This window comes from Andrographis paniculata, unplaced genomic scaffold (genome assembly GCF_009805555.1).
Source record: "Andrographis paniculata isolate CXL003 unplaced genomic scaffold, ASM980555v1 Contig59END, whole genome shotgun sequence".
In the NCBI taxonomy this organism is placed as follows: Eukaryota; Viridiplantae; Streptophyta; class Magnoliopsida; order Lamiales; family Acanthaceae; genus Andrographis; species Andrographis paniculata.
Genome location: NW_026137594.1, coordinates 5,090,001 through 5,106,402, shown reverse-complemented (window position 1 = coordinate 5,106,402; position 16,402 = coordinate 5,090,001).

Here is a 16,402-nt window from a genome sequence, read left to right as displayed (position 1 = left end):
AATTTTCTCTACCACATGAAACCCAAAGAATGAGATCATTTGACATGGTGTCTCAATTTTTAGAGTCTAATAGACTTGAGACACCTGACATTGCACATACAATCAATTAGCAAAAAGTTAATGTTGAGATATTTTAGATATTCAGTTTTAGATTTAGTAGAATTAGATTTAGATTTGAGTCTATCGAGTCTGTTTTATATTGTATATATATAGGCTCCTTATTTTGATGATCAACATAATGCAATTTTCCATTTTTCATAATTTTTTTTTCATATGTTATCAGAGCCTATTTTTTTTCAGTAGTAGATATAGACTACTAACCCACACTTCTTCGGGTATATTCAACCTGGAATGCACGTAGAGGTCTCCCAAATTTGAGATTCTTTTGTTTTTGTTTTTGTTTTATAAAGTCAACGGATGTCTTCCAATTTTGAAATTTGTTTGCAATTGATCATTCATCAAGTTTCTTTTTGAATTTTTTGTCTGAGTTTGGTATTTGATCATTTATCATGCTTGGGTACAAAGCGCTACTTCCGATTGCGTTGAGAGTCCCGTCGTTTTCCCAATTCCGGTCAGAGTTCTGTGTTTTCCAAGCTCCGGAAAGAGTTTGGTATTTTTCAGTTCCATGTTTTCCGGCTCTTGTTAGAATTTTTTTTACTCTAATTCAGTTGAAGACACTACTTATGATTCTAGCATGATTGACGATTGTGGCTGCACATCATCTTCAATCTCTCTTTGAAAACTCAAGTTGGTTTCTGTTACACCACTTGAGTTTGAGGGGGGAAGTTGAGATATTTTAAATATTCAATTTTAAAGTTAGTATATTTAGATTTAGATTTGAGTGTATCGGGTATGTTTTATATTGCCTATATATAGTCCTCTTATTTTGATGGTTAACATAATACAATTTTTCAGTTTTCATAATTTATTTTCACAATTAGAGTTGAACAAGTAAAAGTTCAAAGAAAAGGCAGCATACCTATTACAACACCGTTAAAGTAGCTATTTTTTTTATGTTTAGAATATACTAGTAGAGTCGTACTTCTAATCTAGATGATGTAGAGGTCATCTTATCCTTTACTGTAGATATCCTGGTCAAAAGCGGCTGCACTTTTTTATGCTAAATCCAGAAAAAAAAAGTCATTCTCCAAGAGATGATATAGTTCTTTAATTTCAAATGTCACACAAGCCATAACACCTTTTAAAATCTTCCATAGGAAGAAAACCAGAAGATGCAGATGGTCATATGCAAGGTGCTTCATTAACAAATCTTGTTGAAGCCGACCGAAACACTGTTCCAAGGAGTTGTTTACCGAGGTATATTAGTAACTTACTGAAGTATTGATAGCTTTGACATACTTTTGTTTATCATAAATTTCTAGTTTCATTTGAAACTTAATACACTTGGTCAATAATAAAATAAAAATTGAAAATATCAAATAAACAATGTCAAAGATTTACGAAGATCTGGTTGTTGGTGTTAGAACTAAAACTGAACATAAAAATGAAACTTAATACCAATGACAATTAAGCTGTTCAAATCTTGCGTTATGGTAAAACTTCAGGCTCTCAGGAACTGACAGATGTCATCCCTTTGTTCTCGATACTTAATGAGGTTCGCCAGATAGTTCCTGATGGTTTCACATATGTGGCAAAATTCTATTCAACACTTGTACTGTGCACAAAATTGGAAGGCACAGTGAGCATTCATCTACAATAAGTTTTAGATTCAACGATATTGTCATTATAGTGCTTTACATTATCCAACTCACTTATAACTGAGACTTACAAGAAAATTGAAGCTATTGCCTTTCAATAAACAAAAATCTAGTTGTGATGAAAAGAACTAGAAACCATTATAAAATATACGCATGAATGAAGACATTTATTATGCACAACATTATTCAACACAGAGACATTTATCCAATTCACCATGCCTGAACTCAATTTATTTTCCGAGTAATTCATTGTGTGAATATATATGACAAGAAGCATACATAATTTAGGACTTACCAAAGATATATTTATGGCTTTAGACATTATTGAATTGAATTAGAAAATCACAATATAAAGTGCTTCCAACTTTGAGTTATTTCTCAATATTTCAAGGACTGATTGATATGTCATAAGGCTGACCCATTGGCGGTAAAAAAATATTTGCATTAAAAAGCTTAATTACCTCTTTCTTAACTATCTTTTGCATGTTCTTGTTGAATCACCTTTAAGGTTAGTTGCATGGCTTTACTAATTCATCCATAATAATGTGGGGCATACAAATCACTAAGCTAATTCCTTTGATGTTCGAGATTCTCCATGCAAAGGTATCATTCCTCCTATTGAGAAGAGCAATAAGCTGGCTTCTTGGTCCGAGAGTAGTAGGCTTGAAATGATAAGTGGTAATGACTCATCCGGTCCAAGGAATATGTACTTCAAATGGTCAGACAACTTCTTCAGATTGCTTTTAGTTGTAGAATCGCTCGCTGGCTCTCGCATGATTTCTTGAAAGACTCGGTGCTTCTATCCCCAGCATTGCTTCTCTCGTCTGAGTCCTCCAGTTCCTCCAAATGCAGTGAATTTTTATTAAAAATTTCCTAAGTAAATTCCAATGTTACCTCATTCTCAAGAGTGTTTAATTCATTAATTTCGTTAATATAATTATCATTCTGGTCCCATGGTTGGGTTAAAGCAGATTCAATTGAGAATGTGACTTTGTCACCCCTAAAGCTGAGTGTAATTTCGCCTTCACCGATGTTTATATTGGATTGGGCAGTGATAAGGAAAGGTCCTCTAAGAATTATTGGAATGCCATAATCTTCACTCATTTCCATTATAATAAAATTTGCAGGGAAGATTATATTTTTACTTGCACCACTATATCACAAATAAAATATATGTACAAACTTTTCAAACTTTTTGTTATCGTTCTTCTTCTTGAACCGCATTGGGAAATAAGCCTTTGATAAGTCTTTCTGGCTTCGCTCCTCCCTTGGTAGAGGTTCACTCCAAGCAACAGTGGTCACTTATGGTTCTTAAAATATTTCTTCTCCTTGGTGAGTTTGAATATGTTCATCCGGCATAGGTAGTGAGTGTAAACTAGTAAAAATATGAGAGTGAATAGTACCTATGGATGGGTTCGTAGGTGAAGAGGTACGTTTCCCGGTCCTTATTTTTGTAGGCTTTGTCTCTTTCTAGACAGTCTCGAGGTACGTTTCCCGGTCCTCATTTTTGTAGGCTTTGTCTCTTTCAAAACAGTCTCGACTATTCCAGACAGAATTTTTTTTTCCTTAACTTCAGGACCTCTAAAATCTAGCATATCTAACTTTCCAGCATCTTGATGAAGATAGTAGTATTTCTATAGAACTCCTGGTTCGCTTACTCAATATTTCTTACCAAATCCTCCAGACTCAGTGGCTAACCAGTCATTTGGGAGGCGGAGTGAAAATAGTTGACTTATACGGATAGTAGGGGGCCTAATGGATGGGTTGACTTGGATAATATTCTCTTGTGATTGGCATAGCACAACTAACTGTTGTGGTTGTTGAGGTCTGAAGCCAGCATTCCTTGAAGGATAATTTTTATGGAACTTCTGTTGAAGGAGTGGGTTCTTTGCACCCATGTAACAGACTACTTCATTGCTCTGGATAGGTTTAGCATCTATAGTATGTTTTCCTTAGGATTAGAGTACGCCTTGCTTGCTTTAGCCTAAAATTCTATACGTTTACCTTTATTTTACCAATGACCTCCTACTTCTGGAGCTTAGAAGCTTCATTTACCTGGATAGACAAGTTGTCTATCTTAGCATCCTGAGAAATAGTGGTTGTGATCATGACTTGATATAGACTCTTGGATGGTGGCATCTTGAATGCTTCTGGCCAGTTCGTTTGGTTGGCTGCCATCTTCTCCATCAGTTCCTTAGCTTCTGATCTATCTAGCTCATCAGTCAACTTCCTGAAACAAATGAACTGGCCAGAAGCTAATTAGAAAAGTTCGAGCTTTAAGAAATTTGGAATCTCATTATGAGGGCAATTTCCAATTAACTACTTGTATCGGTTCAACACCTGGGTTAAGGTCTCATCAGTGGTTTGCCTAAAGTTGAATATTTCCATCCGTTGGTTGATTTTCTTTAAAACTGGATGAAACTTGGACGCAAATAGCTGGTTTAGGTCCTTGAATTCAGGGGCTCTCTAGATGGTTGCATACTATCTTCTCACTTAACCGTTTAGGAAAAAATAATTAGCTTAGCATTTTCCTCAAACAAACCATTTACCTTGAAAGTGGTACATATCTGGTAGAAGCTTATAAGATGATCGTAGGGGCTTTCATTCTGCAGTCCGCTAAAGGTGTTTTGGTCTACAGGAGAGGCCAAAATGGGCTATAGCTCATAAAAATCATCGGTAAGGGTACAACATTTGTGATTATAGTTGAATCCAGAAGAGCTTTGTAGTGAGCATCAATCGGGATCTTAGCAGTTGGGCCTTCAATAGCCCTGTGCCCATTGAGTTGCCTCTGATAAGCCCAGTAGGTGGAGTGATTATGGTAGGATCAGCAATGGCAGGAGCGAAAGCAGCAGCCTACTCGATAAGATTGAGCTTGGACAGCTTAGGTTTTCTCAACCCGCAGGAGATCTTGCTGTATGGAGGCCATCCTTGCCTGAAGGTTGATAAGCACCTCTGCTAATTGGAATTCAGCAGCAGAAGAGCAGTAATAGCAACAGAAACTGGCGGATTCTCATAAGATAAAGTTACTTCTCTAAAAAGACATTTATGTCTATAAGAAGGAGTAGGACTAGTCTCAAATTGAAAATGCTTTGGAACCCACTGAAAACTTAGAATATTAAAGAATATAATTAAAGCATAAATTATAGCGCAGATCCCAAGTATTCCTTAGACTAAATTTCTAGAAGTTTAAATCCCCAACAACAGTGACAAAATTTGATAAAGAAAAAGAAAGTTAGGAGTGAGTGGAAGAAATAAGTTATAGAGATTTAATGATCGTGACATATTGTAATCGGCAGATATTGATTTAACAAAAGTGTTGTCGTAGTTCCTTAACTTTCTTATCAAAAATACATTTATACTCTTTTATGCTGGTAAGTGTCCAGGTCTTGAAATAAAATCATAGAAATCCATATAGGAGTCTAAACGAAGTAAAAAAAAAAAAAAAAACATTATAGACTGACATGCAACGAAACTGCTATAAACATTAATCTAATTAAAGCAGTAAAAAATGAGCTAAGTAGAGGGAAGGCTAAGGTAGAATTAGGTGAGTGGACAGTGTGCATGAAGCAAGCAAAGCAAGAGTTTTCTAGACTTTTAGTGAAATAAGAGTGGCGGTGAGCGACTGTATATGTATATGATGAGGGGATCGAGCGGCGACTGAGAGGGAAAATGTGTCTAGGAGCAATATTATATATGATGGTAGGATAAACTGAGGTGTTTTGTGTGAGATAAGTTGTGTTATGGCTAGGTTTTCCCAGATGAAATTAGCCGAATGATGATGGTGAATAAATGGAAAATGTAAATATAAAAGCAAAAAAATGCAGAAGTAATAAGGAGTTTGATCATACTTGTTCATTTAAATCAAATTTTTGACTTGACTGGTACTGACCTTAGGAGATATAATGAGACTTCATATTCACACCTAAGAGCATTATTCAAAAGAAAAGTCATTAACACTAGACATTTTATAGACCCGAAAGACAAACACTTATGTCTAATGAATTATTACTTAAAAGTTATTTCATTAGTGGCTCTATCCATCTTATATTTTTCTTTAATCAAGATTAAATTTAGATTATATACTAAGCAAGTTTACAAGACTCTTGTGTACTTAGATGCTACGAACTACCAAATCTCGTAACAATACGATGCGATCATAGGCTTAAATTGTTAATTATTCTCTCATTCTTCCACAATTTTATCAAGAGTTTTTTAAAAAAAATTAAAATAAAAATTTGGATGTGTGAGTGAACATATAAAATGAAGAAAAAAAAGATATTTGATTAATTTCTACAAAAATAGTAAATCTACATTACAATGGAACATAAATAAACTAAATATACTGAAGAAGAGATTCCAACAGTCACTAGAATGGGATCAAGGGTGGAGAAACTTCATGGGTACCCTGACCTCCACTAAGAACTATTGGAAGGAACTCCTGACAATTTGGAGCTCTCAAAAGAACATAATAATTGTATAGAATTGTAATTCATAAAATGTAAGTGTTAACTTTATATAAGCATACATAAAATATAATGGAATATGGCTCTATTTATAGATGTTCAGGGGTGGTAGTTGAGCAATTAGAATAGCAGTTGAGGGGCTGTTGAAATTTCAAGAAGTTAGTTAGTTGAATTCTATTGGAACTACAATAACTCCCAGGCTCGTTTCGCTTGTTAGAGTCCTTCTGGGGTAGGCAGAGATCTTCTTCTTGAATCGCTATGAGAGGGAAGTGACATCACTCAGAGCGTATTGGTCTTCATCATGAGTCAAGATTAAATTAATGTACCACTTCAACACCCGCTTATTTGAGGTAGAATAAGATTTCGCTTTAGGGGCCATTTCTTCAATGATGGAAATTCACTGGCTTCTAAGACTTAAGCATACTGAAGTTCTTGCTTCGCTTTGGATTTTTAATGGATTTCTTGTCTTTGTTTCTTTTCTCTAGAATGGTAAATTAGGCCTGAGTTTTGCTTTAGATGGACCAAAAAATTAGTAACTCTCATCTAAGGACAATTGGATCATATCAAGTAAACCAAATCAATAAAGTATGTTATAATTTAGATATTGTGATGGTTTTCACACAAAAATACAAGTAAATATTTTGGGTAGCAACTTCTATATGTTTCAATATTAGTGTGTCTATCATAACTGCTAGCTTGGTAGTTTCCTTAAATTCACTTAATACTATGTTCTATTTAGTTTTGAATATGTTTAAAATAGGATTATATTACTTTATGATTCTCTAGTTAGTAAATTTTTCTTACCATATTCAATAATTTGAATGATGATTTAAATAAAGTACCCACTTCAATGACTTGAAAAGGTTAGTGCCCTTTTCATTTTAATTTTTCCAATTTTTCATACTCAACTAAGGCTTAGTGTGAAGTTTTGTTCACCGACCAAGTTAGTTTGTGATAGCACTGAATTAACAATCCTTAAAAATGGGATGCTTCAATAATTTTAAGAGAAGAAATGAGGAGTTATCATCAAAGGGGCAAAAAAGGTCTGGGAAGCAAAAATAATGATAAAAAGATGCAAATTATTAATAAAAAATTGTTGCCTGAAAGAGTAATAATCTACCTTATAAAAAATAATCTCCTCCAAGCGAATTAAAGCTAGAAATTCCAGATCAACTCAATTCACTGTTTGATCAACTTAATAAAGTCTTGAAAGCTTATGAATCGATTGCTTATATTTGAGATTTAATTTTATTCACAAGCATGGCACTCATTTTATGCAATACTTGACTTCATTGAACGGATTAACTCTTTATTCTTTTTAACTAAATTGTTCAAAGAAGAACAAAGGTTTAGTGGGAGGAGGTTAATAACCCCAAATTTGAGCAAATTTTCTACTTACAAAACATGTTTACTATTTGTATTTTTTTGTGAAAATAATCACAATATTTGAATTATGAAATACTTTATTAACCTGTTTCACTTGATATGATCTAATTGTCCTTGGATAAGATTTACTAATTCTTTGTCCATCAAAAGTGAAATTCAGACCCAAAATCTCATTCTAGAGCAAAGTGACGAAGGCAGACTCATGATGGAATTTGTTGTGTTTAGTAAGTTAGCGCGCGTTGCTTGTCTCAGCCTCAAACACTATCTACTTTCTTTTATTCTTTCCCAACACATTCTGCTTCAGGAGCTTAACGATCTCTTTCACCTAAATAGATAGGTTATCTTTCATGGCATCCTAAGAGGCAGTAGTGGGTAACTGATATAATCCATTTGATGGTGGCAGTCTGTTGGCTTCTGGCCAGTTGGTCTGGTTGACCGCCATCTTCTCTATGATCTCCCTAGCCAATGATGCTTTCAAAATCATCAGAGAGTTGCCAGCTGCAACATCCAGTGAAGTACTTAATTGGGGTTGAATCACGTGCAGTGAAGTTGCATCTCCAGGATATCGGGGATCTCATGATGAGAACAGTTCCATAGTAATTGCTTGTATCGGTTCTAGGCTTGGGGAAGGATTTCATTAGCGGTGTTGCTTGAAATTAAAGATCTTTATATACTGGTTGATGGTCTCAGAAACATGATGAAATTTGGAGACAAACATCTTAACCAATTCCTTGAGTGCCACAGACCTCTGAATGGTCTCGTACCATTTTCTGTCTTCGCCGCTCAGTAAAAAGGAAACAAAATAAACTTATCATTATTCTCTGATAAATCATTTATCTTGAATGTAGAGCAAATCTTGGAAAAGATCACCAGGTGGTCGTAAGGACATTCACATTGCAGTCCGTTGAATTAATTATAAGTAACCAGCGACACCAATGCCAGCTTCAGCTCATAGAAGCCATCCGTCTGGTGTGCTACATTAGTGATCAGAGTAGAATCCAGTAAGGCCTAATAATAAGCATCCATCCTATTGATTGCTGTGTTTTAGAATTAATTAATAATTATTTACTTAGTCAATTCTATTTTTATGGAGTTGAGGTACCTAAAATTTAGGAATAGTTTGTTATTTCGTGCAGTATTTTTACTTCCAGAGATTGTATCTCTTTTATGCTCTTCGAGTATTTAGCTTTGTTCAATTTCCAACAATTGGTATCAAAGCTATTATCCTACGGGATCTGCTGAGCCATATCCATGAAAGCAAAAACCAGTTATACTTCCATAACTCCACCAATTTTTTATGGAGAAAATTATCAAATGTGGGCAGTACGTATGGAGGCATACCTGGATGCAATGGATCTCTGGGAAGCAGTGGAAGCACATTATGAATTTCCGGAGCTTCCAGATAATCCTGCTATGGCGCAAATCAAAGTGCACAAGGAGAAAAAAACATAGAAGGCGAAAAAGGTTTCTCTTTGTGCCATTTCATCAAGAAATGAAATTCATAATGTGCCATTAAGTTCACGAAGAAATTTCCCAAAAAAAAAAATCATGGTACAAGCCATGGAAATGATGCAGATAGCGAATCTCAAAACAAATGGAATAACGCAAAGAAAAAGGACTATCCACCTTATAAACATTGTGGAAGAAGGGGAATCCTCCATTTAAATGTTAGAGAAGGCCAGATGCTAAGTGTAGAAAATGCAACCAAACAGGACATGAAGCTGTTATATGAAAATATAAACACCCAAATCAAGGTGAAGAGGCTAAAGTGGTTAATGAAGAAGAAGAGGATCAACTTTTTGTAGCCACGTGTTTTGCAGATAGTGAAACCAATGAGAACTGGTTGATTGACAGCGGATGCACAAATCACATGACCAATGTCAAAGATTTGTTCAAAGAATTGAATCCGACTAACATCACCAAAGTAAGAATCGGCAATGGTGACTATATGTCTGTTAAGGGCAAGGGGACTATTGCAATGACATGCTGCACAGGTACAAAGCTTATTTCTGATGTCGTTTATGTTCCTAAAATTCAACAAAATTTGTTGAGTGTTGGTCAGCTGATTGAGAAAGGCCTGAAGGTTTTGTTTGAAGACAAATATTGTATGATTAAAGATGAAGCTGATCAGGATATTTTTAAAGTCAAAATGAAGGATAAAAGCTTTACTCTAAATCCATTAGAGGAGGAGCATATTGCCTTGTTAACTCTGGAAAATGTCACAATGCTTTGGCACAAAAGACTTGGTCACTTTCATCATCCAGGAATGCTTTGAATAAGGACACAGGTGCTGGCAATTTGATGATCATATTCCAAGTTGCAAAACATGCCAATTTGGAAAGCTAAATAGAAAAGCATTCTCCAGCACCACTAGCAGGGCAACAAGGAAGTTGCAATTAATCCACACAGATGTTTGTGGACCTCAAAGAACACCATTCAATGGTAGCATCTATTATATTATCTTTATTGATGATTTTACTAGAATGTGTTGGATATTTTTCTTGAAATATAAATCAGAGGTGGCTCAAGTTTTTTGGAAATTCAAAACAAGAGTTGAGAATGAAAGTGGCTACAAAATTAAAAGGGTGAGATCTGACAATGGAAAATAGTACACTTCTGCAATATTCAACCAATTTTTTTTCTGAAGATGCTGGCATTGAACATCATCTTACTGTTCCATATACTCCGCAATAAAATGGAGTTAGTGAGAGAAGAAATAGGTACATTATGGAGATGTCAAGGTGTATGCTGTATAAAAAGAATTTGCCAAAGAAGTTTTGGGCTGAAGCTGCAAACACTGGTGTGTTTCTACATAATAGGCTCCCAACAAAGGCATTGAACAATCTTACACCTTTTGAGGCATGGTATGGTTATAGACCACCTTTGAAGCTCCTCAAAATATTTGGTTGTCTATGTTTCTCTCATGTTCCACAGAACAAACGTGATAAGCTAGATAGAAGAGCATCGCCAAGCATTTTTATAGGCTATAGTACAATCTCTAAAGCCTACAAAATTTATCAGCCCCAAACTGGAAATATCATTGTTAGCAGAGATGTTCATTTTGTTGAGGATGAATAGTGGAACTGGGACGATGTACAAACAAAAAGTCATACAAGGACAAGTTTGAAATTCAAACTTCCAGGTTCAAGCAATGATGAAGAAGAAGATCTACATAATGAAAATGTAGATCATGTCCCTGTAAGAGGAACAAGATTGCTCTCTGAAATTTATGAAAGGTGCAACATTGCCTTCCGTGAACCTGCAAATTTCAATGATGCTCGATCTGATCAAAGGTGGATTACAACAATGAAGGAAGAGTTGTCTATGATTGAGAAAAAAAACACTTGGTTGTTGGTTGATCAGCCTTAAGACAAGGATGCAATTGGTGTCAAATGGGTATACCGAACGAAGCTGAATGATGATGGCTCCATAAATAAACATAAGGCAAGACTCGTGGTGAAAGGTTATGCTCAAGTTCCTGGTGTGGATTACTCAGAAACATTTGCGCTAGTTGCTCGTTTAGACACCATAAGGCTTATACTTGCTGTAGCTGCTCAAATGAATTGGAAGGCGTTTCAGCTTGATGTAAAATTAGCTTTCTTGAATGGTAGCTTGGAGGAAGAAATCTATGCCCAACAACTTGTAGGATTTGTAAGAAAAAAAGAAGAGAGCAAGGTGTTTCTTCTCAAGAAGGCCCTATATGGATTGAAACAAGCTCCACGAACTTGGTATTCCAGAATAGATGATCATTTGCTGCGTTTAGGCTTTGAGAAAAGCTTATCTGAGGCCACTCTTTACGTTAAGCATGAGAGAAATGATATTTTAATCGTCTCTCTTTATGTGGATGATCTTTTATTGACAGGAAATAACATGCAGTTGGTTGATAAATTTAAGGAGGAGATGGCGGAAGTCTTTGAAATGACCGATCATGGATTAAAGACCTTTTTCCTGGAAGTAAAGCAGGATGAAAATGAAATCTTCATTTGTCAAAGGAAATATGCCAAAGTTATTTTGAAGAAATTCAAACTTAATTAATGCAAAGAAGTCAGCACTCCTATGAATAAAGTTGATGAGGGGTACTTTAGAAGTTTAATTGGATGTTTAATGTATCTTACATCATCACGGCCTGATATTTTAAATGTTGATGCAAGTGAACTACACTTGAAAGCTGCTAAAAGGGTGGTAAGATATATCAAAGGCACATGTGATTTTGGTGTGAAATTCACTGGATGCAAAGATTTCAAATTGGTTGGCTTTTCTGATAGTGACTGGGGAGGCTCTGTCGATGATATGAAGAGCACCTCAGGCTATTGTTTTACTCTTGGATCTGGTATTTTCTCATGGGGTTCCAAGAAACAAGATGTCGTAGTGCAATCCACTGCCGAAGCTCAGTTCATCGCTGCAACAGCTGCTGTCAACCAAGCAATATGGCTAAGAAAAATACTAAGAGATCTCAAACTTCAACAAATCAAGGAAACCGAGATTCATGTTGATAATAAAGGTGCTATAGTGATCTCTCACAATCCAGTCTTTCACGGAAAAACCAAGCACTTCAACATCAAGTTGTTCTACTTGAGGGAAGTTCGAAAACAAGGAAATGTTATTCTTGTTTATTGCAAAACAGATAAACAACTACCTGATATTTTTACTAAGCCATTATCAGCGGCTAGATTTGAGTCATTACGCTTGAAGCTTGGTGTTTGCAGATTCTAAAACAAGGAGTGTTGATTGTAGTGCTTTAGAATTAATTAATAATTATTTACTTAATCAATTCTATTTTTATGGAGTTGTTAGTAGTGGAGTCAAGTGCACTTGAGATACCTAAAATTTAGGGATAGTTTGTTATTTCTTTATTCTATATATTTGTATCACATTCCAGTAAACTATGCAAACGGTGCAATATTTTTCCTTCCAGAGATTGTATCTCTTTTGTGCTCTTTGAGTATTTAGCTTTGTTCAATTTCCAACACATCCGAATCTCAACAATTGGAGCCTCTGTCTAGCGCCTTGGATGTTCATACTTAAATATTTTATTGCAATATATCGCAAGTGTACGATATCGCATCAAGTAATAAATCGGTAAGTATACCGAGTCGAATCCACAGAGAATTAAATATATTCGTTCATATTCTGGAAATTTTATGTCATTTAAAGATTAATTCAATTGAGTTAAAATGAATAAATGTCGATTTGACAATTCTAAATCCTAAATTATAGAAATTTAATATAAGCAACTAAATTTTATTGATCAAAGATTGCATAACCTGCTATATTAATGAAATATATGATTTAATGATTCAGATTCAATAAATTTTAATGTCATTATGAAACTTCAGATTCAACATATTTTATGCATTCTCATCTCCCGACATGAAAACAATTCAAGTCAAACGCTATAAGTTTGCAACATTCCCATAAATGGTACTAGTTATAAGATAATTAACAGTTCATTCAACTTGAGAATAAAACCATTAAAAGTTATGAATTACATCCAACCAATTCATTCTTCTATCCTGAGTAAAATTAAACATATTCAAGAATATAATACAGATTAGGAATATTAAAGAAAATTCGGCAACTAGGATTAAAAATTAAAATTCATATTAATCACACATTTAATATTCTCTTATTCATAAACATAATTTCTTAATTGTGTTCTCTATCTTTCCCAAGATCATGAGAAACACTATTGAGAATAACGAATGGAAATAGTCTCCCGACAAATTTTCATTATTAATATTTGCATATAAAACCGAATACGTTCCCAAATCTGCTACTCATATCCTTAGATATGTGTGTTTCCCAACAATCAACACATCAATTAAATGTACGTAGAAATTTAAATTTTAATTCAAGAACAAAATAAATATTAAGCTTTCATAAATTAATATCGCTACTTCCTGGATGTGAATAACAATTTTATACTTCAAGATCCAATTCAACTCCCGTCTTTGATTGCAGAATGAAATATATATATATAGATTCAATCCGGTCGCCAAACTTTAATTCCTAAACTAAAACTAATGTAGCAATCTTCGAATAGAACTTCCTAATCTAAGGCAAGAAAAGAAAAAAACACTATGTACAAGGACGAAAAGAAGTACTTATTGCGTGCGTTCAGACGAGAGATTCTCTGAATTCAAATTTTTTATTTTTTATTTTCTTCTCTTCCTTTTTTTCCGTCAAATCGATTTGCTTCTTTTTCCCTTTCCACAAAAGAATCGCACCTTTAATTTTCCAATTTCTTCACCAAGACTGTGCGCAGAGACTATCCACACCAAATCCATCCACACCAAATCCCTAATAATAGTAATAATAATAATAGTATTATTACTATTATTATTATTATTATTATTATTATTATTATTATTATTATGTCCTGCCTGCCTGCCCATTGCTTATCTTCTGTAACTCTTACACCCCCATCACGTATCTCCGTCTTTGTTATTTTTTTCAACCTGAAACATATGCCCCAAACCTCACAAATTTCGATACATAAATCGAGATATAGCGAAGGTTTTAGTATAAAAGACATCCATGGTCAAATATATGCATAATTAATTAGATATTCTACAAACTATGATATTAAACTTAAATTTAAAAAAAAAAAAAAAACAAGCTAGATATATAACATATTTACATAAAATAAAAGAAATTAAGTATAAATAGACATACTTTTCAATGTAGATGAATACTAAAAGATAGCATCCAATGGATGCTATCAAACATCCTCATTCTTAAATGTTGCTCGTCCCTTTGAGCAACAAAAATAAATATAGATCCAACACTCAAATTTCATATCTCCATTAAGAGAAGAATAAATACCTTCACAATATAGAAGCACGTGGTTTTATGCAACATAAATGACTAAGGCTGGAATTTCATAAACTTGATGACTTGAATATCGCATACTCAGTCAAACAAAATCCAAAGGTGAGAAATTAACATCAAGACATTTATCTAGACATGAGAGCTTCTAAATGAGGTATGCTACAATTTTTCATTCCTTTAATCAAGTGGCTGATGATTCGGTTTCATAATTTAAAGGAACCCCACTATCCTTATCATGGACGAGGCTTCAACCTTTTTGTTCATGACACTTTCACTGAGTCGCGACAGTTGAATTTCAAAAAGTTAGTTGTGTCAGTGGAACAACGTGCCAATCATCATAGCCAAATTTAATCATTCTATATATTCTTTTCAATTTATTTTTTTGGCTTTATGATAATCACTCAATAATTAAGATGATTTTTTTTTTTTTTTGCATACCTTATGATATTCCACTCTAGAAATAATTCACGTAGAGTACAATCCCGTTACAACTTCTAACTAAGATTATATACAACTCCTATGCAGAAACTCAAGCATGATCTTGTTTAAAAGTAATATTCCATCATTTTAGTCATGTTAGCAACATAAAACATTACTCGATTCATCATTGTGAACGCTGAAATTTTAATTTATTAAGTAATGGTACAAAGTGTTGAATCTTGGAAAAGTTATTTTTCAACAACGTTGAATGAGAGGTTCAGCCGTAATCTACACCAAAATGTATGCTATTTCGACCCAAATATTCCCCAAACTACACCACAGTAGAAACAACAGTACATCTTAATATAGTAGGATAATGAAATCCTTATTATCAGCTAATCTAAGCATGCATTTCTATAAGCCTTCCTAAACCTTTACTAAATGTACATGTCAAACATAAACAAATTAACATCCTTACCAAAACTTAAGAAATAGACCATGAATAGATGTCACTTGATACATTGCTAGTGCCTTGCTACAAGCCTTCCTAAACAAAATAGCATGCATGCATTTCTATAAGCCTTCCTAAACATAATAGCATGCATTTCTATAAGCCTTCCTAAACCTTTACTAAAATGTACATGTCTAACATAAACAAATTAAAAACATCCTTACCAAAACTTAAGAAATAGACCATGAATAGATGTCACCTGATACATTGCTAGTGCCTTGCAACAAGTCGAAAATTGAACAATTATCGGTGGATAGTGAATCTAACCATAGTTTTCTAGCCCGACCATTGCCAAGGGTGTATGGAGACTTCTACTTTGCATGCACTTACCAACAACACTAAAACCTACAAAATAAATAAATAAAAAAATAAATTTACAGCATGTACAAAATTTACAACAAAAACAGCGCGAAATGAGATATTTAGCAATGTGATTAAATCAAATTGATCAATCGATGGGTGGTGTCATCAATATTAGGTCGATCCTCCGAACTTCATCACCAAAATAGTGCTTAACTCGCTGTCCATTTACTGTAAACTCCCTTCCATCATCAGCTTGGTGGACAATTGCTCCTGATTCAAGTACCTGCGATACTTTAAATGGCCCCGACCACTTGGTTTTTAATTTCCCTGGAAAAATCTTGAAACAAGAATTAAATAATAATACCTTCTGTCCAGGTTCCTTGGTTTAATCAATTTATCATGATATTTCTTAGTTCTCTCCTTATAATTTTTTGCCTTTTCATAAGCACTAAGGTGAATCTCATCTAGCTCATTCAAATCCAATCTTCTCTTTTGTTGAGCATCCTTAAAATCAAAATTTAACTTTTTTAATGCCCAGGAAGATTTATGCTCAAGCTCGAGTGGTAAATGACATGACTTACCATAAACTAATTTAAAAGGAGACATATCGATAGGAGTTTTAGAGGCTGTCCGATAAGCCCACAAAGCTTCATCCAATTTTACAGCCCACTCTTTCCTAGACTTACCAACAATGGCTTAAAGAATCTTTTTCAATTCTCTATTTGATACCTCGACTTGACCGTTGGCTTGCGGATGATAAGGTGTCGTGT